Source organism: Zonotrichia albicollis, chromosome 7 (assembly GCF_047830755.1).
Source record: "Zonotrichia albicollis isolate bZonAlb1 chromosome 7, bZonAlb1.hap1, whole genome shotgun sequence".
In the NCBI taxonomy this organism is placed as follows: Eukaryota; Metazoa; Chordata; class Aves; order Passeriformes; family Passerellidae; genus Zonotrichia; species Zonotrichia albicollis.
This window is the reverse complement of record NC_133825.1, coordinates 4,216,639-4,239,236: the sequence shown is the minus strand read 5'-3', so window position 1 is coordinate 4,239,236 and position 22,598 is coordinate 4,216,639.

The window sequence follows — 22,598 nt, the reverse complement described above, 5'->3', positions numbered from 1 at the left end:
GTGGCTGCCCTTCATGGCGCAGCGCTTATGCTGAATCAGGAGCGGCACAGCCAGCACTGCAAAACACTCTTTCCGCGACTCCATATGCATTTCAAAGGCTCGATGTGAATTGCTGCTAATTAGTCTGTCAGGGTACCAGGGTAGCTATAGATCCAATGGTGTCAGGAACCCACGTTTTAAGAGAGGAACCCACTTGCCGCGGCAAAAAGTCCAAATATGGACCACACTGGACAAATCTAGGCCAGCTTTTATTATTATTATTATTATTATTATTATTATTATTATTATTATTATTATTATCACATGAGCCTCAGAACATTGTTAGATGTTAACAGCATGCTGGCCTAATGGGAAATGCCCCAGAAGGTGGGATAAAACGGAATGACATAAAATCATCTCATTTTAGATTTTCAGCCAATCACACCAAAACAAGACATATTGACAAGCTTTCCATCCAACCTTATAAAACATACGTAATGGTAGCTAAAACAAAGACTATTTAATAAGAAACAAAGAACAGAGCTCTATTCACAGTAACCTTCTAAAGATATACATTAAATAAACTTGTTGCCATCCTAAAGCCAAATCTAAAAAGTTGTATTGTTATTTGTCACGTCTACTGCTTGGGAAACTTTTCTGCTTGCTTGGGAAACTTTTCTGCTGTAACAGAACTTCGGGCCTCATCCTGAGGCCTAAATACTCTTTTTTAACCATTTCCTAAAAACCGTTTGACTTTATGGATTCCCACATTAGTCTAAACAGCAAGTCCCAACATGCTGGCAGCTGAGCGTCCGATCAATAAAGCTCTCACTGGTTGTCTGCTCGCTGCAGCAGGCTCCTTGACCCTCGCCTGGACACGCTGCGGCTTGCAGTCCACTTAAAGTACAGTCTATTGAGGGTGCCAGGCTTAAACTGAGGCTTCTGCTGGTTGCCGGGTCTAAAGGAAGGCCCCCACTGGCCGCGGGTCGGAGGGAAGAAGCGCTCGCGCTGGGAAAGCGCTCCAGTCCCCGCCACCGCCCGTATTGGAGCGGGGCGCCCCCCGCGCTGGGCTTCCTGTTTCGCGAGACGCGCTGTAGGCTGACTCACTGCGTGCCCCGCTGCAGCGCAGCATCCCGGGCGGCGCGGGTCGCTCCCCACCATGGCGGGACTCCGCTCCCCCCGCCGCTGCCACCGGGAGAGCTCTCCGCTCCTCGCGCCCGCCACTGCTTGGAGCCGCCGTGGCCGCCTCAGGCGAGCCGCCCGCCGCGGCTGTTCCCCATGGCGCAGCGCCCACGCCGAGTTCGGAGTGGCACAGCTCTGCAGGCGCCCCGAGCCGCGGCTGCTGCCGCCATCACAGCACAGCCGCTCATTCATTGTGCATGTACTTGCTGCGTCAGCACCACAACACACGTTTTTGCAAGTCTATATGCAGCAATCTCGGGAATTCTCTTCCCAGGTCGACAGTCTATAGTCCCCGTTTTTCTTAAAAGCATTTAAAAGGATTATATGCCGCTTGTCCCTGTATTACCTTCTAACCTGTCATTTAGCGCGCTGCAGCCTTTCTAGGACATCGGTGGCATTCAGTCCGCTGGACTCTCCTGTGAGGTTGCCAGTGAAATAAACAGGGCCAGGAGACTTCTCCTTTTTAATGCCTTTATTATACGTGATCAGCTCAGGATCGGGCAGCTCGGCGAGGCTGCAGTCTCCCGTCGTCTCTCCCAGGGCGACTCAGAGAAGGAGGACATGCGCAGCTTTGTCCTCTAGGGGCAGAGCTGGGGACCCGGTCCTCGTGGGAACCTCTAGGGTGTGGTGATCCCATCCGATGTTATTTTTCCCGGCCCCGTCCCCCTCAGTCTCGGCGCCAGGGATGACTCCCAAGGTCAGGGCTAGAGGGACTCCGAAGGTGTTCCCCATCTCTGCAGGCTCAGCACTCTGCTCCTCATATCCAGACATCGCTCCAGTCTCTCAACTCTCAGGTGGCTCGTTGTTTTTGGGGTTCTTCTTGCACGTTTGGAGTAGGGGGTCCCACAAAGCATGCTGGTCCTGCAGTCACTTTGCATAACTCCCCCCACCCTCTCAGGTCTCTTCACCATTCTGGGAAAAGTACACCTTAGCCTGGGGCAAGGCTCTGCTAATACAAAAGGAGCGATTAGCTACAACGACCCATGACTACAATAACAAAACAAGCAGAACTTTGCAGCGACAGTGATCTGGCTGCTTTTTGTAACTTTTCCTCACAAAAAAAATTAACAGAATTTTTGTTCATAACAGCCAGGGCACTGCAGCCCACCCTTTTGCCTTTCTCCAGGACTCCCATATGGGGTCTCCTGAGTCAGGGCCCACTTTTTGTGCCTCCTGGGCTGCGTCGGGACTGACTCCCAAATACTGCACCGACCGTGGCTCACAAGCTCAAATCTTCAGTAAAGTCCATAGGGTCTGTAGGGTCTGCAGAGTCCGTAGAGTCCATAGGGTCCCTGTTCGGGCACCATTTGTTGCAGAATGAGGCCTTTGTTGGGGACGAGCTATTTCGGATGCAGGGAAAACTCAGGACTCAATACAAGTCATCAACAAGTTCCGTTTATTGAAGAAAGCATCAGACACTTATACAGCAAGTAATAAGCTTATTAATATTCTGTAAGCCAAGCGATCTATTGGTTAAACTATACCATCAACTCCTCCTCGTTCTTTTGGGCCTACATTCCCTATTTCCCATGTCTGTCTACTTGTCATCTTACCCAGCTAGGCCCAAGGACACGCTATCTTGTAGGTGCAGGACTTGGAATTAGCCACGGCCTTGTACTTTTCCAGTCTCTAGTCAGCAAAAGTCCCAACACACACGGGCATCTTACCAGAGAAGGTTTGGAAAGGAACCAGAGAGCTTGTTCACAGATACAACCTCCTCATGAAGAACACTGAAGCATCAGACCCTATTCAAAAAGAAGAGAATCTAGCAAGAGCATCCTGCTGTTGCAGTTGTGCTCTAAGGAGAAACCTTATCTGATGGAATGCAAGTGTCTTTCATTTCCTTCTTTCTTTGAACAAGAAAGGCAAAAGTTGTAGAAAGGGTACATAAAATAGCTAAATTGGAAAATTTGTCATGCTCTGGTCAGACATCCTGGAGAGCTGACAAAGAAACTCTGACAAATTAACTCTCACAGGTATGAAGGTATGGTGGAAATAACTAACTCAGAAAACAGAAAAAAAAAAGTCTCCCAGCATCAATATTGTGTCCAGTAATGTGAATATTCATTATTTTCCTTTAACAAATGGTCTCAAAACAATGGAATGACACTATGTAAATAACTGAAGGATATAGCTTGTGATATTTCCAAAACATTTTATACAGGGAAATGTTTACAGGGGACGACTTCAATGGCAAAAAACTGAAGGATAAACTCAACAGATTTGCATGTGAAAATTCCCAGTGCCACCTATTGTCAGAGACAACAGAGTCAGGAGGGGAGTCAGTGTGGTGCTGCATGTCCTCAAATACACTTTCCCTTTGAAAAAGGGGGAGAATAAATATTTGTATTTCACATTTAAAGCTCTTTTTCAGATTAGAATTAAACTCTGGAGAGGCACACACATAAATGTTTGTTCCTGATTGATGCCTTTATTTCCCAAGTCCTGCTGCTATCTGTGACCCCGAGGCAGTGATAGATAATGGCGCTCACAACCTCCTTAAAATGAGCTGCCCAATGCCCTGTGAGGGCTTCTGAGGCTTTTGTTTCATTTTATAGCATACATAGCATCCTTTGCTTTTTCCTGACAATTCATAAATGGAAGGCTTTAATGAAGCCTTGAACAGTGCACAGTCCTTGCCAGAAACTAATCTGCACTGAACCTTTTAAAGAACTCTGTTGATTGTTTGCCTTTTTGTGGCAATGTATTTAAGTAATCATAATGCCTGAGTGAAAGTCTATTACTATCTGTTTACCTCAGTACTTTGACATTTCAATAGGAATTATCCTTTTTCATTTTTTATGCATCAGAACACAACAAAAAACAACAAAAAGCCCATCTAAACAAAAGAAGAAAACCCAAACTAAACCAAGCAATAAAAAAAAAATAACCAAAAAAAAAAAAAAAGATAGAGTTGTATCTTGTTAGTAGTGTTTCTCTACTTATGAAAAGATTTTAGAAAAATTAATTATGGAAAGTAAAAGCTCTTAAGTTATTTCTTGTCCCAAGTCCTACATTGACTTCTGCTGATAAGTAATGGGGAGGCCACAGAGCTAGAGGTGGCAAATTGCCCTTCTGAAGATGTTAGGGGTCCTTGCCATGGCAAAGGAGAGTGTAGAATCAAATGGCCACAGTGTACTTGGGTTGCAGAGCCTGGTGAGAGTTGTTCACACCATCTGCAACAAATACACTGCACTCAAAATAATTCAGCAGCAGCTCAGCACCTGCAAACATGAGGACTGAATGTTTTTGTGGGTGTGTATTCCAGAAAAGCAAGGAATGACACCAAAGTTGTGGGTTTGATCTCCATACAGGCCATTCACTTAAGAGTTGGGCTCGATGATCCCTGTGGGTCTCTTCCAGCCCAGAATACTCTGTTGAAATTTCACAGGACTGGGGCAGCATGGAGAGTGGTGGATTAGCAGAAAGGGTCTGGGAAAGCACAGGGACTTGCTAAAGCAGCTGTGCCCCAGATTGGCTGTCAGGAAGCATGTGTACCCTAGATCCTGGGGTAAATGGAGACACTCACAGACAAAAGTCTGCTTTGAAAATAGTGACAGTATTTTCATAAAATCACTTTTAAAATGTCTATCTTACTAATTTCCAGTTGAGGTTTTACTAAACTTGATAACATTTTTTCATGGAAAATGAAATAAACACCATGACTGTGGTGGTAAAGTCAGAAAGATTTTGCAGATATCTCAATCAGCAAATTCTATTTTTCAGGTAAATCAGGAGTAAATATAGTCAATTCTAGGTATTATACAATTTAGCTGCATTTCAGGACTTGTTTCTAACAGTTAATAAACTAAAGAACTCAATTAACTGTGGGGAAATGTGTTGAAATTGAATATCAAAGACAAGTACCAGACAGCATATTTTAAGATATATGAGAACAAAATCTTACACAGTTGTTAGGAAACCAACCTTTTTTGTGACAGGGAAAGGAATGTTACTGCTAGAAAAAACTTCAGAAAATAATAGATAACTTCATTGGTCATGAGAATACAAAAGCTTTTCAATAGCATCAATGAGTTTAATACTGACTCCTAAAGCCTTAACACTGGCAGAAGCATTGGAGTAACATACAATATGTATTAATAAATATTTTCATGATGATTCATTCTATTTGTAAAATATAAAGCTAGGAAAGCATATATCTTTAAAACAGATTTCTCAAAATGAAGCCTTTACTATCAAACTCATTAGTGTGTGCTTTCTCTGCATTTAACTTTTTTTGACAGCTGAAAAGCATTTCAATACAGCCCTAAGGTAATGTGAATACAATTTTTTTCCAAATTGGATTTTAATAAGCATCAAATTAGAAATATATTTAGTATTTTTCTAGGTTTTCATTAGTTTCAATATCCAACTTAAAGGAAATATAATGAGAAAGTCCAGACTTTTGGAGCGTTAAGAACAAAGATGAAAGATGAATTATAAAGATATGCTCTATTTAACCTATTTAATATGGTACAAATATTCAAATAGTGAACACACAAAAAGGAAATCCACCTCCACTGAAAATCTGTGTGCTGTTTCTTTCTTAAATAAATTTATTGTGAATGCAACGTGAAGTACCTATGACTGTACATTTTTTGAGATGCACAGGTATTGATTAACCACACAGCAGCCTCATGAGCCATACAGATACAGCAGTCTCAAGGTATTAACAAAGCATTAATGTCTCTGTGTGTGTGCTATCCCCTGTTTTTATCAGCATCCTCAGAGCTGATGACATTTCCAAGGCTCTGGTGCTGATACTTGTTATCTGTTGATGCTAAAATGAAAAAATAATTATTCATTTATTTCTCATCACTTACTATAACTGTAATGTAATTATAAACAGTGATTAAAAGTCTGGTTGCAATCTTTGCTGCTCGTCTTACTTCAATACCATCAAAGCAGAAAGTTGAAGAAATCTAGCCATTGCTATATGAAAACTATAACTTGCAGGGATAACAGTTAGTATTGCTATATTTGTCCTGACAACTGCTTAAACATCCTTGCAATCATGACAATTTTTTTGTTTTTTTGAAGTCTGCTTTCCCAGGAACATAGGAACTACTCCCACTGTTACAACCACCATATTATAAAATATTTTGCACCATCTGCTGGAGAAACACCTTGGAGCATGCTGCAGCTCATATCAATGCCATCAACAAAAAAAAAGCAATTCCAGAAGCACTCCCAAGAATGAAACCATAGATTTTTCAAGGTGACAATTAATTCTCTCGGGGGAAAAAAAAAAGTTTAATAAAATAGACCAATGGTATGCACAGAGTTTTGGAAAGAAAAGGGCGAGAAACAACTGCGTAAGCAGGCTGCTGCATTTCTGGCCATAGCTGTGGGCTTTGCAGTGGCAGTCTCAGCTCCTGACTGATATGTGATACCTGATGTATCAGAGCTGTAGGCTCTGAATTAAACTAAGTGTTTTCACCCATTTGAAAAAGAAGAAATTAACAAGACTAATGTAAAATGTTCATTTGACCTGGGGAAAAAATAATGATGTGGGGTAATCCAGCTTTTTTCCCTTTATGTCTTAGCATTTCTAGATGGCACATATCTGTCCTTCAATAGCTCTGTTTGGTTTCTTTCTATGATCTGACACGGACACAAGTCTTTATGAATCTCTCACTGAGCACAGGTGCAGAAGACAGACCTGAATAATGTCAAGGGCAGTGGCAATGGTACGTGAGAGCAGAGCTCCTCCTGACTCTCAGTGCTTGGCTGGGAGCAAGGCCCCAGGCTCAGCTCCCTCTGAACATTCTGTGGCAGACCTGTGCTTTGCTGGGCTGCCTGGCTTGTTTTCCACTGCCATTTTACAAGCCAAACTGGGCATAGGTTAGCTTACTGCCTATCTATAACCTCCTACTCCTATCAGTCTGTCTCATCTTTAAGCTTTTGATTTTTCTCCATCTGTGAGTTTTTAAGAGGTGGTTTTTTGTTCCAAAGTAACCACAAAGTCTGGATTGATTGAACTTTAAGGAGTCTTAAAGGAATGAGAAGTCCATACATCATAAGAACGTGTATTCTTCACCGTTCTGATTGCAAAAATTATTTCCAAATGTTCCCATAACACAGGCACACCCAAAGAACAAAATACTGGCCCACAACATTCACTGAAGAGCTTGTAATATGGAACATGATCTAGTAACATTTCACTGACTCCAATTTATGTTTTAAAAAATTTCTGATGAATACAATAATTTACAGACAGCAAAAGTTACAGTTTTTCTTCTGCTACTTACATATTACAGATATATTAATATTTTTTTTATTTCAATTACTTTATAAATGCTAAAAAAATCTTTTTGGGAAAATTTCCTGGCATTTTATGTGATCTGGAAAGCTTCCACTCACACCTGCAGCTTATCATTACTTTGGCACTGAAATTGTTTTTGACCTTTCCAGATCTAGATAATGCTTCCAGGCCATCAGCCAAGAATGACATTGGACTGAGATAAGCTACTGTTCAAAATTACCGGTGGGTTATGACACATCAAAATTATTATACAGTTTTTAAAAATAACCTGTAGTGAGGGAGTTTTCAGTAAGCAAGGATCACTGTTTGCCAAGGGAAGTGTCTGATACGTAGTGTCTTACTACATAAGGCTTACTTATTACTGAAAAAAGAATACATTGATGGAAACTTCGTTAAATAGATTTTTTAAGATTCCCAAAGGAAAATTCAAACTGAGACTTGACAACCTACCAATAAGAATAATTCAAATTAAGGTTTGGCTTAGAAAACCCTGTATCATTGGCCAGAGGCAGAGCACGAATCCAGAAGATCAGCTGCAAAATAGGGAATTTTTCTGACCCAGAAGAGCAGGGAACCAAGCTTTTACTGAATGTGATCAGGTTCATTCCAGTCACAAAAAAGGTAACATGGTGGGATCAATGCACACAGAATGGCCAACAAAGAGGAGGAGCTGGAACCCTCTGAGGAAGTACTCTGAGTGAACTGGGGTGGCTTATTGTGGAGAAAAGAAGGGTCAGGAGGATTTCTCACTCTTGTACAACTTCCTGAGAGAAGGTTAGGCAGGCATGGGTTGGTCTCTTCTCCTAAGAAACAAGAAATGAGACAAGTGGAAATGACCTCAGGAGTCAGCAGGGGAGGTTTAGGCTGGGTATTAGGAAAAATTTCTTCACCAAAGGAGCTGTAAATCATTGTAACACCTGCTCAGGGAAGCAGCTGAGTCACGGTCTCTGGAGGTATTTAGAAGACATGTAGATGTGGCACTTAGGAATGTCCTTTATTTAGTGGTTCATTTAGAAAGATTAATGATTGGACCCAATGGTCTCAAATCTCTTTTCACAACCTAAAATATTATATGATTTTGCATTTTACTGGTATAAAGTATGTGCTTAAGTACCATCGTGCTTACCCTACAAACTGCAGCCCTATCAAACCTGCATCTTTCAGGAAGAAGTCTCTCTGGTCTTGAATTCATATTGCTGTTGATGACATTGTGGTTTAAAATCAGACTTCATAATTTAAGATGATGGTTTAACATATTTCATAAATTAAAAGAAAAAAAATTGTAAAGGACTTCAAACTTGATAATTCTGGGTTAGTTCTAAATAGGAGCAGGAATCCAAACTTTCACAGTCTGTAGAGAAACAAAAAAAAATCCCTGCTTGTATTTTTAGCCAGTCCTTGTCTTTATTTGTCAGATTTTCACCACAATTTTTTTTTTTTTAGTTAAAGGAGAATTCCAAGAACTTGCATTACAGGTAATTTTTAGTTTAGGGAATTGCTTTTCTCAACGCCAGCTGTGCTTCAGTTTCCAATGTCCAGACACTCTATTAGCTCAGCATGTTTTTTGCCATGGTAATGTCAAGTGCCAAAAGCAGAACAGCAGCAGTGCTCCTCATGGTGTTACATCTGCAAATGCTTAATGAATAGTGCAGCTTGCACATTTCAATACATTTTTAATTATATTTGGCAGAAAAAAGAAAGCATGACCTGGCTTAAAATGTATCTCATCAGATCCCTGGTATTTAAGCAAGAAGCTGCCTCACTGGAATACAAAACTTGTCTAATTGTTTTAAAGAACTCCCACTAAGATAAAGCTTTCTAACTGTTCTCGTTTCTAAATGTTTCTCACAGTATCTTGTAGATACTGTGGTCTGTTTTTGTTATTTTACCCAAGGACTTCTTCAGTCACATATTCTGAAGTGTCCACTGGTAATGAGTGTTGCATGTTGCTTGTCAGTGAAAGTGACTGTGTCAGTCAGGAAAGTTATGGTACAGCCCATGACAGCATATTATGTATGACTCTGAGATGGCTCTTAGCAGTAGTGTGCTGACTTTAATAATGGTTTTTTTCATAAGCTGACCTCCTCCTTTCCCTCTTACTTTTGGCTCAGTCTCCACTCACCATTGGTAGCAGAATTATTTGCAGAATGTCAGCAAGAGCATTTCAGGAATAGGTACCAAAAATAATTTTTCTCACTTGAGTGGATGACTTTTGCTGCAGAATAAATCAAAGGATTGCACCTCTGTCCTGAAGAACTGACTTCTGCTGTACAAGAAATCCTCTTCCAGAAGCCCAAAGCCTGCAGCCCAGAAGCCAGATGCTCTTCTCAGCATGTGTCCCATACAAGCACTCTTAATGCCTTAGAGCAGTGAAACTCATTCACTGCCTGGAGATGTTTTCTCCAGAATTTTTCCTGCTTCCAGAATTTCCAAAAATTAGGCTCCATCTGCTTTTTAAGCCTTCATCAGCATCTGTTCTGTCCCCCAGTAGTATCAATTCAGAGCAGTGTGATACATATCCAGCTCACATTACTACAACACAGTGGTCACCAAAGCACCCGTGGACCCATCTGGCCAGTGGTTGAGACACAGAAAATCTGAACTACAACATCCCCTTTAGACTTTTAATTAGCTTCTCATATATTTTATTATTCTTTTACTGGATTTCATCCTGTATTGCATATCTATGAGGCACTTTTGGAGATAACTAATTATTCATATGCTAGTTACTTAGATAAGCCTCATATGATGCCGTATCATTGAGTTTTCTGTAGATTTGCACTCAGTGTACTCAAATGAACCACAACACATCCTCCTTTGTCATCACTCATGGTTAAAAATCCCTGCTCCTGCTTGGCACTGCAGCAGAAATTAACTTTCATGTAGGGCCCATGGCCTACATGTGAGACTATTTCCTCCTGTTCTCTTCAAAACTCGCTCCTGCCATGAAATGTTCCTTAAACTGGACCAATTACATTCCTTAACTTTCATTATAAACTTGCATTCATCTTCCTTATCGTTGTCTTCTAGAAAGCTGAAACATCATGACAAGCCAACCTAACAAAAGGTTATATATATATTCAAAATATATCCAAAGTGTATATTTTTAATAATTCAGATAAAAAATGTTTTGGATATGCTGTCTCATGTTTGCTCTTTCCGTTCCACATATATGTACTTTCCTGCATTTCTACACAATAATTGTAATTTTTATGAGATTTTTTTTTTTTTTGTAGGCTAAAAATCAAGCTTATTTTAGTCCGGTCACACAGAAAGCTCTCCAGATTAATTCCCACCAATCTTTAACTCCCTACTTAATTGTATATTTCACCAAAACATGAGGCTAACATTGTGTCATGTGGTATGCCCAACACATGGCCACCATGTATTGGTGGACTGTATTCTATTATGAGTTTTTGTATCTAGAGAGTACAAACTTTCTCCAAAAGTCCTTAATGTGTAATTTGCATATTGTGCTGTTATTGGCACCATGTTTCTAAGGTCTTACTTTTTTCTCCAGGCTTTTGAGGGATGCACCTGTTCCTATGTAGCATCATAATCTTTGTCTTAACAGTGTTTTTCAATGCAGTTTCTCTGGCAACTTTTAAGTGTTCTCCTGCTATTTGTGATGAAATGATTAACACTAATTGCCTGCTTTTGACAGGAAGGCAGATTTATTATGCAAGCAGCGTTCTCTACATAGAATGCACAGGGCTCCTGATTTTAACAACCTGCAGCAGGTACTCCACAGCTGCAGCCCCACAGCAGCTCCAGAGCAGCCCCTTGCAGAAGCACCTGGGAGCCCTCAGCAAGGCAGCCAGCAGCACATGGGCAGGAGGACACGGCTGGCACTTCCTGCCTGGCACAGGGCTTGTGGCCATATCCAGGCACCACTCTGGCAGGGATCCCCGCAGCCCCGGCCCCTGCCCAGCTGCTCTGTCACCAGCACAAAGGCTTCATCAGAACCACCAAAGGCCAAGGGGCTTCTGGCCATTTTCCCTTGCCCGCTGCACGCCTGGGCAGCTGGGTGAGCACAAGCACCCTTTTCCCCTCCTCCCCTATGCCCTACGGACTCTGGGCAGCAAAGAAAATCTCGTGAGAGTGTGTATATTATAACACGGTGTATATTATAACACGGTCTATATTTACAGAGGGTAAAAATTAGAACGGTAGAAAAGAAAAATCTTAAAGAAAAGTAAAAATCCCCACTTGCTCAGGCTGCCCCAGTTAAGAGACCCTCCCAGATCAGCTGTCCTCAGAGCTCCAGCAGTGCAGCCAGCTGAGCCGCGAGAGACGAGGCAGAGTGATCCAGGCCCTGTGCAGCTGATCGTGCAGCCTCTGGAAGATGGAATATCGGCCATGCGGTGTTGTTCGGAGGACATGCAGTGTTTGAAGTGCCAGCTCTGACACGGCACTGCTCGTGTCCTCCGTCAGGCGTTCCAGGGCTGCAAGAGAGAGGAACAGAGGCATGGTCAGAGCCGGATCTGCCGGGAGCCCAGGAGAGCCTCCTGCAAGGGCCATCCCAGCCAGCTCTTGCCGTGGCCGGGAGGGAGCAGGGAGCAAGGGGATCAGCCTGAAGCTGCTGGCCAGGAACGGCCCACGTCGCCCTGAAATCTCCGTGTGCTCTGCCCACGGGAGCAGAGCTCTCCGCAGCCGGGACAGGGCTTACAAGCTCCCCCTGGCAGTCCCTGCTGTCAGCCCGCTGCCCTCACTCACTCACCAGTGCAGATCAGCTGCAGCTCTCGCTGCTGCCCCCTCAGGTGCCGCCCGGCCATGCCTGTGAACACAGAGCCTGTCACGGCCCCAGCGGCACAGCTCCCTGCCAGCGGCGCTGCCGGCGCTGTGGCCACACGGGCTGCTGGCCCGGCAGGGCTCAGCCCGGCCCTTGCCGCACGCTGCCGCCCCAGGGCACGGCTGCCAGAGGGCGGCAGCAGCAATGCCCGGGCCAGGCGGGGCTCCACGGCGCCGAGCCCGGCTGGCGCTGCCGGGGCAGCAGGCGGGGCTGGGGCCGAGCTGCGGCGGGCAGGGCCGGGGAGGGAGCCCGGGCTCGGGACTCACCCATGAACCTGACGGCCGCCTCTCGCAGGGGCTCCTGTGGGCTCTCCACGTAGCGCAGGGCCCGGCGCAGGTGCTCGGCCGCTCTGCTCCTGTCCTCTGCCAGCTGCAGAGAGCGGCAGGAGGGAAGGGTTGGCGCGGGCTCAGCTCCTGGGCCGGGCGCTGTCTGCGCCCAGCCCCGGCCTCCCCTGCCCGCACAGCCCCGAGGCGCGGCCAGCAGCCGTTGGCCAAGGGCTCCCGAGGCCAGGGGGCAGAGGCCCGGCTGCTGCCCGGGGAGCCGCGGTGCCGCCCCGCAGTCCCGCCGGGCCGGGCCTCCATGGGCACCCGACTCAGGCCCACGGGAGCCTGGAGAAGAGCCCGCGCGTCCTCTGGCCGCAGCAGCGGGCAGGAGCACAGCTGCCCGGCCTCGCACACGGAGCACCGCCCTCAGGGCCCTTCTCCAGGCTGAGGATTCTTGGCTGCTCTTACCAGGCTCTCGCCAAACCTCCATGTCTCATCCACCTCTGGCACTTGTTCGAGATTCCTTCTCTTCAGGAATCTGGCTGCAGAATACAGTACTACACAGGACGCCTGGAGAGCAGCAGAGACATACAGATGGCCCCACAGGCCAGGGCCCAGGAGCATCCCAGTGCCACAGCCTGGAGGAGGTTGCAGCCCGCAAGGTGCCAGGGCAGGAGGCAGCCCAGCCCCTTCCCAGGTGGACAGCAGCCGGCCACAAGTGCTCACCTCAGCAACAATCTGATTTTCATCACGGCAGTGGAAGTAGAGTGGGACCAGGCTCTGACGCACGTGGGACTTGAGGGCCTTTCTTCCATCTTTGGTTAATGAGTCCAGAATCTCTTAAAAGACACACATGGAGCTCAGCTGCACCTGGCTATCATCCTGTATGAGAGGAAGGGCAAAATACCTGAGCATCAGCTGCTTCAGGCCCCCCAGGGCACAGACCTGCATCTCCACAGGGCACCAAGTGTCCGGGCAGCAGCCAGTGGCCGTGGCTGTGGGCACAGAGCCTTACATGGTCAAAGAGTGGCAGGAGCGCCTCAGCCAGCTGCAGGGCAATGGGGGTGGGTATTAGGACACCATCATCCAGGAGCAAGTATCTTAAAAGAAGAATGGTCATCCCGATCATGTCACTATCATTTTCCTGCAGGAGCTCCACAAGCCTTTCAGTCAGGCTCCACATTTTTTCAGCCTGTGCGGAACACGACTTTGTGAGAGGCCGCCCGGCTGCCGCAGGGCCCAGAGGCCAAAGGCCTGTCCCGAAGCACTGGGGCAGCTGAAGCGGGAGGCAGGAGAGATGGGAAGAGCTGCCCCAGCGGCTGAAGCCCAGGCAAGGCCAAGCGACTGTGTTGCCCAGCCCCACGCTGCCTGCACGGCTTCAGCCACTGCCCCCTTCTCACCATCAAGGGATTCTTGCCCAGCACTACGAGGCCTCGGAGTGCCAAGTAACGCCTAGCCATGTGCTCGCTCTGCAGGTTCTGTGCCAGGATCTCCAGAACACTGTCACTGCATTCCCTCAAGTCCAGGCACTCGAGGACCTGAAAGGCACGGGGCAGTGACAGGGGAGCCGGCCGGCAGGAGCCCAGGAACGCACAAGGCCAGGCCCAGGCAGCAGCACAGGGCACAGGCACCCTCCTGGCAGCTGTGGCTGAGAGAGGCCAGAGGGCTGGGAGGCTGCTCAGCCAGGCAGCGCTGGCCATCAGGCTCACCTCCACAAGGAATGCCAGGGCAGGGAAATCCCAGTATGGCATCTCTTTGCTGAGCAGGGCGAGCAGGTAGAATGCAACCGCGGAACAAAAGTGGATGGCTGAATGGCAAATGATTCTGATAAGAGGAAAAGGAAACAAGACCCTGAGCCTGTGGGGCAAAACTCTCCCACGAGTGACTCACAGAGTTCTCGTCTTCCCCCACCACCTTTCCAGCAAGGGGTCCTGGGCCACTTGGGAGTTGGTTGCTCATGGGCACCCTCCTCTGCCAGCCTTTTCCAGTCTGCTTGGCCGTCCCTCAGTGACAAGGCCCTCTGGCCCATGGCCACCACGGACACTTTGTGGCCACCTGGGCACAGAGCAGCAATGGCAGAGGCAGTGGGGAGAAGGGGGTCTCACCTGGCAAGCAGAGCCACGGCAAAGTGGTCAGTGTCAACAGAGAGCAGCGTGTCCCAGGCACACCTGCGCTCCATTGCCACAACCACATCCTCGCAGCGGAGAAGGCAGAGCAGGGACTTCAGGGTGCGCACTGCAAACCTGTGTGCACAGCAAAGCCCAGGTCACGCTGGCAGCACTGGCTCCTTCCCAGGCCACGTGGCAGGGACAGGAGGATTGGGATGGAGCACCTGTTGGGGCTGGTGGCAAGGCCGTGCTCTTCCTGGCATGCCTTCCAGAATCTATCGACCTCCTCTGGCATATCCAGAGTGCTGAAGAACACTTGGAAGAGGAGATGCACAAACAGGCGAGGGAAATACACCTTCAAGATCCGTGGGAGACAGGGCACCTGGAGGATCTTCCACATCACCATGGTTGCCTACAAAGGACAAAGCCCCCCGAGACAGCGCTCAGTGCCAAGGTGTGCGTGTGGCACAGCCCGAGCGTGGCAGGGAGGTGCTCAGAGAGATGCATGGGGAGCACGGGGCCTGGTGGGCCTGATGCTGCCCCTGGGCCAGGTTTCAGGCCAGCGCCTGAGGCAGGGAGATGCAGTGGGGGAAGGAGGATGGAGAGCTGCTGGAGAGGCGGCCTTGGGGCCTGCAAAGTCCAGCTGCAGAAACTCACAGCCAGGGCAAAGACACCCGTTTTGTCCCCATCGGAGGTGCAGGTGCTGTACTCTGGCCAGCTCCCCAGCACATCCAGGAGGATCAGCTGCGCCAGCTCCGCAGTCCTGGCTGAGCCCATGATGGTCTTCCACATGGCCATGGCAGCTCTGTGGGGTCAGAGCTGTGTCTCATGGGGGTCTCAGACACAGCACCGGAGGGAGCTGAGCTGGCTGCCAGTTCTGCCTCTGCCCACTGCCCCCTGCCAGCAGCAGCCAGGCAGCCCAGCCCTGTGGGGACAGAGCCCTGAGGGGCAGGGAGGGAGTACGGCAGCAGGCTCAGGGGCTGACGTGCCAGGGCTGGGAAAGGGAGCAGCCAGAGGGCCCTGGAACTCTCTGTTGCTCCAACACCTGGGGCAGGCTGTACAGGGTGTTGGGCTGGGGAGGCCTGACCCCTCATGGCAGGCGGCCCCATACCTGTCACAGGACGGGGCCACACGCAGGAGCGTCACCACTGCGTCATCTGGCTGTGCTTCGGTGAGATCCAGCAGGGCCTCATCCAGCCTGTGCTCAACACAATCATTGGCCATGAGCCACTGGTGGATGAACCTCACCATGGCGGGCACCTGGATAATGCAGCAGGAGACTTGGAAAGCTGCCAGAGGGAGCAATGTTCCCAGCTTCCCCAGAGAAGTGCTTCCCTTCCCAGCCCACTGCCATGTGGCCCCAAAGGCTCACAGCAACCAGCATGCGTGGCTTGGGAGGCCAAGCAAATCCTGGGAGGATCAAACCCTGGCCACAAGCTGCTTACTTGGTTTGGATAGTAAAAATCTTCCTGTACGAGCATACACAGGAGGGCCGCACTGGGCTTGGTTTGGAAGATGGGAGAGTATGGTCTGAGCCCAGTGCCTGTGGTGATGGTCTCTTCCTCCTGCATTCTCTTGATGAATTTGCCGACCAACTGTAGGAGAAGGGCAAGAAGCCAGGGATGTTGCATGGAGTGCTGCACACACGGTGCTGGGCTGAGCAGGGACAGCAGGCCCAGCCCAGGTGGGGGTGGCTGCAGGTACCTGCGCTGTTCTGCGGAAGCGGCCACGGCTGGACTCCTGCTCTTGTGTGCGCTCCAGGGCTGCATCTGGCAAAGAGCGAGCGCAGCCAGAGATGAGGGGCTGCGGGAGAGGCTGGAGAACGTGGGCCAGCCCTGTGCTCCCCAGGCAGGGAGAGCCCCAGGATGCCCCAGGGGATGGAGCAGGGCCACTGTGGGGTGTCTGCCCGGCCCCTCTTCCGTCGTGTCCATGGGAATGGGATGGGATTGGGTGGGATGGGATAAAATGGGATGGGATGGAATGGTGCCAAGTTGGCTGCAGGCACCAACCCTGTGGCCCAGCTCTGCCACTCACCCTCCTGCGGCAGCTCAAACGGCACCACCGCTTTGGTTTCATGTGCTGGGGCAGCTCCAGGGCCTTCTTCCTCCTCTTTCCCCCAGGCCACCTTGGTCACTTTCAGGGGTCTCTGCTCCATGATAATGACTGGATTTGTGTGCGCACCTGCTGAAGAGAAGCCTCGGGAAGGCCACAGGTCACCAAGTTCTGTGGTCTGTCCTCGAGCTCAGCTGCAGCAAGAACGCCTTGGAAAGGCTCCGGGTCAGACAGGAACGGGTGCGCTGTGCGGGGGCTCCTCACGGCACCGCTCTGTCCCGTTCTGCCCCGTTGTGCGCTCCCAGCAGCCGGGCAAGCTTCTATTTCCCACGTGTCACAAAGGGCCCTTGGTCACCGGGTTCCGTTCCATGGCACAGAGACCGTGCTGCTGCGTGCCACCCAGGGCCCTTGCAAACACTGCCTACTGCCCTGGGGCCGCCCCCAGCCCAGCCAAAGTGGCCCAGCTTGGAAGGAATCCCTGGCCCCAGGTGTCAAAGACAGCCCGCACAGGATCTTTTGGGAAGGGCTCAGACCATCAGCAAACGCTGCCTGGCTCTGCGGGCTCAGTCCTATCCCCATATCTTTCCCTGAGAGCATTTGAATTTCTAAATTAGAATCATTTGAAGGGAGGAGATTTACATTTTCCATTTCAGAGAAGCCTTCTGCCTTCATTAGCAGACACCTCTCTTTTCAAACCAAGACAATTGTTTATCATCTTGCAGATGCGCAGGTGCTGGGGAGCCCCGTTTTACACAAGGGACCTGGAGAACCATTCCCAGCAATTGGGAAAATCCTCAGTGGTCCATCCACCCTGGGATGAGGTCTCCAAATTTGCACTGAAAGTGGGTCCAGCTCTTAGAGCCCTAAAAGAGCAAGTCCAAGGGACTTGATGGTATTTTTAGCCCAGAAAGCCCTGCAACTGATGGCACACTTCACAATCAGCAGGGGACACAGCTAGGCCAAAGCCCAGACCTCTGCTAGGAGCCTTTCTCCTCAAATACCATTCAAACAAACCTCCATGCAAGTCAGTTGGGAAAGTTTCTCCAAATGATCCATTTCTGGCACATGACTACTCAGGCTTATGTGAAAGATTCTAAAGCAGCTGCTGTGGAGTCAAAGAGCCAGCACTAAGAGTCCTTGTCATCTCTTTGTAGCTAAATCCCACTTTGGGGGATTTGAGGAAGTTTGGAACGAGCTAGAGAGCAGACCTCCGAGTTTTTTACATGATGCCGTTGCTTTTTCTTCTCTTCTACAAAGACAGGAAGAGTGAGTTTTGCTCACATCTGCACTGCATGGCTCACAAGGCCATAAGACTTGTAGTTACAAGAGCTTTGAAGGATTTCTTGGCCAAGAAGACACAGCCAACAAGAATATTTATGTTTTGGACCCAATCCTTCAATATTTCTTCTTACACACTCATGCTACAGTGTAAGCTTCTTCAGCCAATCATGTTATGACACACAAACATACAGCACTGCATCCTAAACTTCTTGTTTACCATTGTAACTACTTTTATTTTTTCCTAGATCTTGAACTCTAAAACTCTAAACTTTCCTCCACATCAACCTTCCTCCCCTTGTCTCTGCTATAAACAAGAAATCTGCATTTTCGCTTCTAGCACCTAAGTTTGGAAGCCCTTTCCAAGGTCTCCGATCAAATCCTGTGTTTAATTCTAAGCTTTGCTGACAAGACCAAAGGTCTGAGATTTCCCTGCATTTCTGTTTCCAACAACACTGATGCTGTTAGTTCCACAGTGCCCAGGATGCCTCTTGCAAGTCAACTCTGGCAGGATCAAGGCGGCTGCCGGGGGGCTGCTTGTGGCCTCTGACAGCCCATTGCTCAGGGCTTGCCAGCGCCCCAGCCCCTCAGGCTCTGCCCCAGCCCGGCCAAGCTGCCCGGCAGCAGCGCCGCAGCCCCACAGCAGCTCCAGAGCAGCCCCATGCAGAGGCACCTGGGAGCCCTCAGCACTGCAGCCAGCAGCAGACGGGCAGGAGGACACAGCTGGCGCTTCCTGCCTGGCTCAGGGCTTGTGGCCATATCCAGGCTCCGCCCTGGCAAGGATCCCCGCAGCTCTGGCCTCTGCACAGCTGCTCTGTGGGCAGCACAAAGGCTTCATCAAAACCACCAAAGGCCAAGGGGCTTCTGGCCATTTTCCCTTGCCCGTTGCACGCCTGGGCAGCTGGGTGAGCACAAGCACCCTTCTCCCCCTTCAGGGCCTCACCCCCTCTCAGGCTGCTGTGCTGCTGGGCACAAGCTCCCTTTTCACCCTTTCCTGCCTCTTGCCCTGCAGACCCTGGGTAGGAAAGAAAAGCTCCAGGCAGTCTGTGTATCATAACACATTCTAGAATTTTTTATTCACAGTAATCTATAATATATAATAATAGATAGAATTATATATACCCTTTAATTTATTTATTTACAATAGAGATAAAAAAAATGTAAAGAAGAAAAGACAAATCTTAAAGAAAAGGAAAATTCCCCCTGCCTTATATTGCCCCAGCAGACCGAGCCTCCAGGATCAGTTCTCCTTAGAGCTCCAGCAGCTCAGCCAGCCGAGCCCTGACAGACGAGGCCGTGTCCTCCATGCCTTGCGGAGCTGATCTTGCACCCTCTGGAAGATGGAATATCGCTCACTCTGCAGTACCTGAAGGACATACAATGTTTTAAGTGCCAGCTGTGACACGTGTGAAATACAAAGCTGTGTTTTATGTCAGGTACAAACAGGCAATGTGTGTATTTGTGATCGCGATATGTGTGGAGACAGACAATGGGACAGTTGCGAATTCTAATAATAACTGAGGAAAGTAAAGCATGGAAGAAGGCCTTTGAACCTATGTTTTGTTTGCAATTAACTGTGGGATCTCAGGACCTCAGTCCTGAGGACAGGAGGACTTCACCGGGGTGAATGGTGAAGGGATTAGTTAATTAGAAGGTGAGACACAGGGTTTAGGATTTATGTACAGGGGGGTTTAGAGAAGTAAGATGGAGGAATTGGGGTGTGTCCTGTCCTTCTTCTTCTTCTTCTTCTTCTCCTCCATCTTCTTTGGTGATGGTGGCACTTTTGGATTGGTCATTACTGAAAGTGCACCAAACAATAAGAATAAATGGTATTGGGGAAAAATGATAAATATTGTACACGTAACCATGGCTATAAAGATAGGTGGCTGCCTGGAGGGCAGCACAGTGTGCTCATGGCTGACTGCTGAGCAGATCTCTGTCGGGCTGAAAGAACATCTTTTAGATAAACAATTAATAAACATAAAAACCGAAAGAAGAACTGAAGCCTCTTCTCGTCCTTCGATACGCGGGCTGTCCCAAGGCCACTCCGGGCCTTTCCAGGCCCTTCAAACAGCCGAAAACCCGACAACTGGCGTCCCTGGGTGGGCTCGAACCACCAACCTTTCGGTTAACAGCCGAAGAAAACCGACAACTGGCGTTCCCTGGGTGGGCACCCCCACCACAACCTTTCGGTGGGGGGCAGCAGCCTCAAAGCCCTGAAGACCAGAGAGAAGAAGAGAACAAAAAGCCAACAGAGTCTGAAAAAACAGCAGTCACTGAGAATCCCATCTCTCAGCTTCTGCCGAAGACAATTCGTAGCAGAACAGCCCGGACCGGACCCAGAAAGGCGCCCTGGGACCACCTCTCGTGATCTGCTGGACAGAGACCGAGACCTCCGGACTGCCCTGACGAAAAATTTGGTAAGAAGGCCAAGAAATAAGAACATGGGGGGCACACTTTCCCAGGAACAACGGGAAATTTTGTCCGCCTTACAAGGCATGACACAAGCATACACAGAGGGAATTCCAAAGAAAGAATTAAAACAATTATTGCTATGGGCAAGGCTAAACTACCCACTGGCAGAAATGTACCTGCTATTCGAAGTGGGGTTTTGGCAGGAGATAAACAGACATTTATATTTCTTAGCAACTAAAAAGGATGAGACAGCGTTGAAGCTGTTGTCTCCTGCAAGAATAATGCTGGAAGGTATTTCTATGCAAACGAAATGCCAGGAAAACCAACAGATGCAGCAGACATCTGGGGGACCCTCAAAGGAGGGGGAGGAGCAAGGCTCCAGGAAAAAATTAGCTCTGGCCTTAAGAAGCCAGGGGGGAAGGGCTCTCGAGGAAAGAGGGCAGGAAATAATATTAAAACACCCGGTCCCAAAACCCAGAAACCCCAGAAGACCCCGAAAGCGTCCGGAAACCCCAGAGAGCATGGAGGACTCAGGAGCAGAAAGGGGGGAGCAGGGGGGGGAGAAGGGATCGGGGGGGGGCGCTTTCTCGCGGTGACCAGGCGGCGGCGGAGCAGGCGGGGAGCGCGGGTGAAGAAAAAACAAGAGACACGTGTTCAGATACGGCTTTGCTAAGCTCAGGGCCGGGGGCGGCGGTCCCGGCCGGCAGGGATGCGGAAACGCACGCGACAGGCGAAAATCGCGAAATCCCAGGGGCAGAACCACAAACCAACGCTGGGGAGTCTGACCCAAGCAGCGAAATTGGGGGATTTGCACAGCCCCAGAAAGCTGCTATGCGGAAACGTAGGAGGCGCATGGTTGTGACGCAAAAACCCGGTGCGCAGATCGGCCCGAATCGCGGCGGGCGCGGGTGCCGGCGGGAGGCGGGCTGCACACACTGACGAGGGAAGGAGCAGACACGCCGTCGGAGAAGGAGGAGACAGAGTCAGGGGCAGACCGAGGGGGGAAATCTCAGGGCCGGAACAAAAAGGGAGAGGGAGAAATTACCTTGGGAGAGACAGGGGGCAGCTCGGAAAGCACGCATGCGCGGAGAATAGAGCGCGGGCGGGGGCGGGCCAGACCCACAGTAACGTCTCGGGCGAGGAGGGGCCCTCTCCAGACTTGGTGCCTTTGGTTAAAACCCTCGGAGTCCAAGACTCTTCCCTCCTGGGGAGGCGTGTGTGTTCTAACCCTATTGTCAGTTGAATCAAAAGCCAGGTAGCCCCGGTCTCAAGTGAGCTTGCAAACAGCGACAATCAGCCGAACGAGAGGCAGTTGTGTTCATGACGTCATCCCAGCCACGGAGCCCGGTGACAGCGCCACCTCGTGGGGGAGTGACTGAACTTCATGACATGCCGGATTGATTCAGCAGAGCCACAGTGTCATTTCATAACGAGTCTGCAACTATGCAGCGATTTTCCTCAACAAGATATAAGAAGAGACGAATACTCAGACAAAAGTCGGGACTCAGACTGCAAAGGACGACTCAGAACGAAAGACTCTGGGGGGTTTTCTCTTTGGGGTCTTGAATGAAAAACATAGCAAGGGTTTTGCACAAAAGTGAGGTCATGAGTTTCATGATACTTATGTGCATCATCCTTTTCATTCATTGCAATAGGCAATGGGGTAAATTTACCTATTACAGGGAAAACTGACAAAGGATCATGGATTGATCAGCTGGTAGATTTCTTTGACATCTCTCCCATTTGGAGAGGAATTTTAAGGGTAGATTTCTTTGACATTTCTCCCATTTGGAGAAGAATTTTAAGAGTAAGGTTTTATGTTTTAATAGTTCTCCTAGCCCTCATCCATGTCGTCCCATGTGCCATGAATTGGATTGTAAAAGAGGTTTTCTTAGTGCAAACAGAAGGGGGAGATGTGGGATCTCAGGACCTCAGTCCTGAGGACAGGAGGACTTCACCGGGGTGAATGGTGAAGGGATTAGTTAATTAGAAGGTGAGACACAGGGTTTAGGATTTATGTACAGGGGGGTTTAGAGAAGTAAGATGGAGGAATTGGGGTGTGTCCTGTCCTTCTTCTTCTTCTTCTTCTTCTTCTCCTCCATCTTCTTTGGTGATGGTGGCACTTTTGGATTGGTCATTACTGAAAGTGCACCAAACAATAAGAATAAATGGTATTGGGGAAAAATGATAAATATTGTACACGTAACCATGGCTATAAAGATAGGTGGCTGCCTGGAGGGCAGCACAGTGTTCTCATGGCTGAC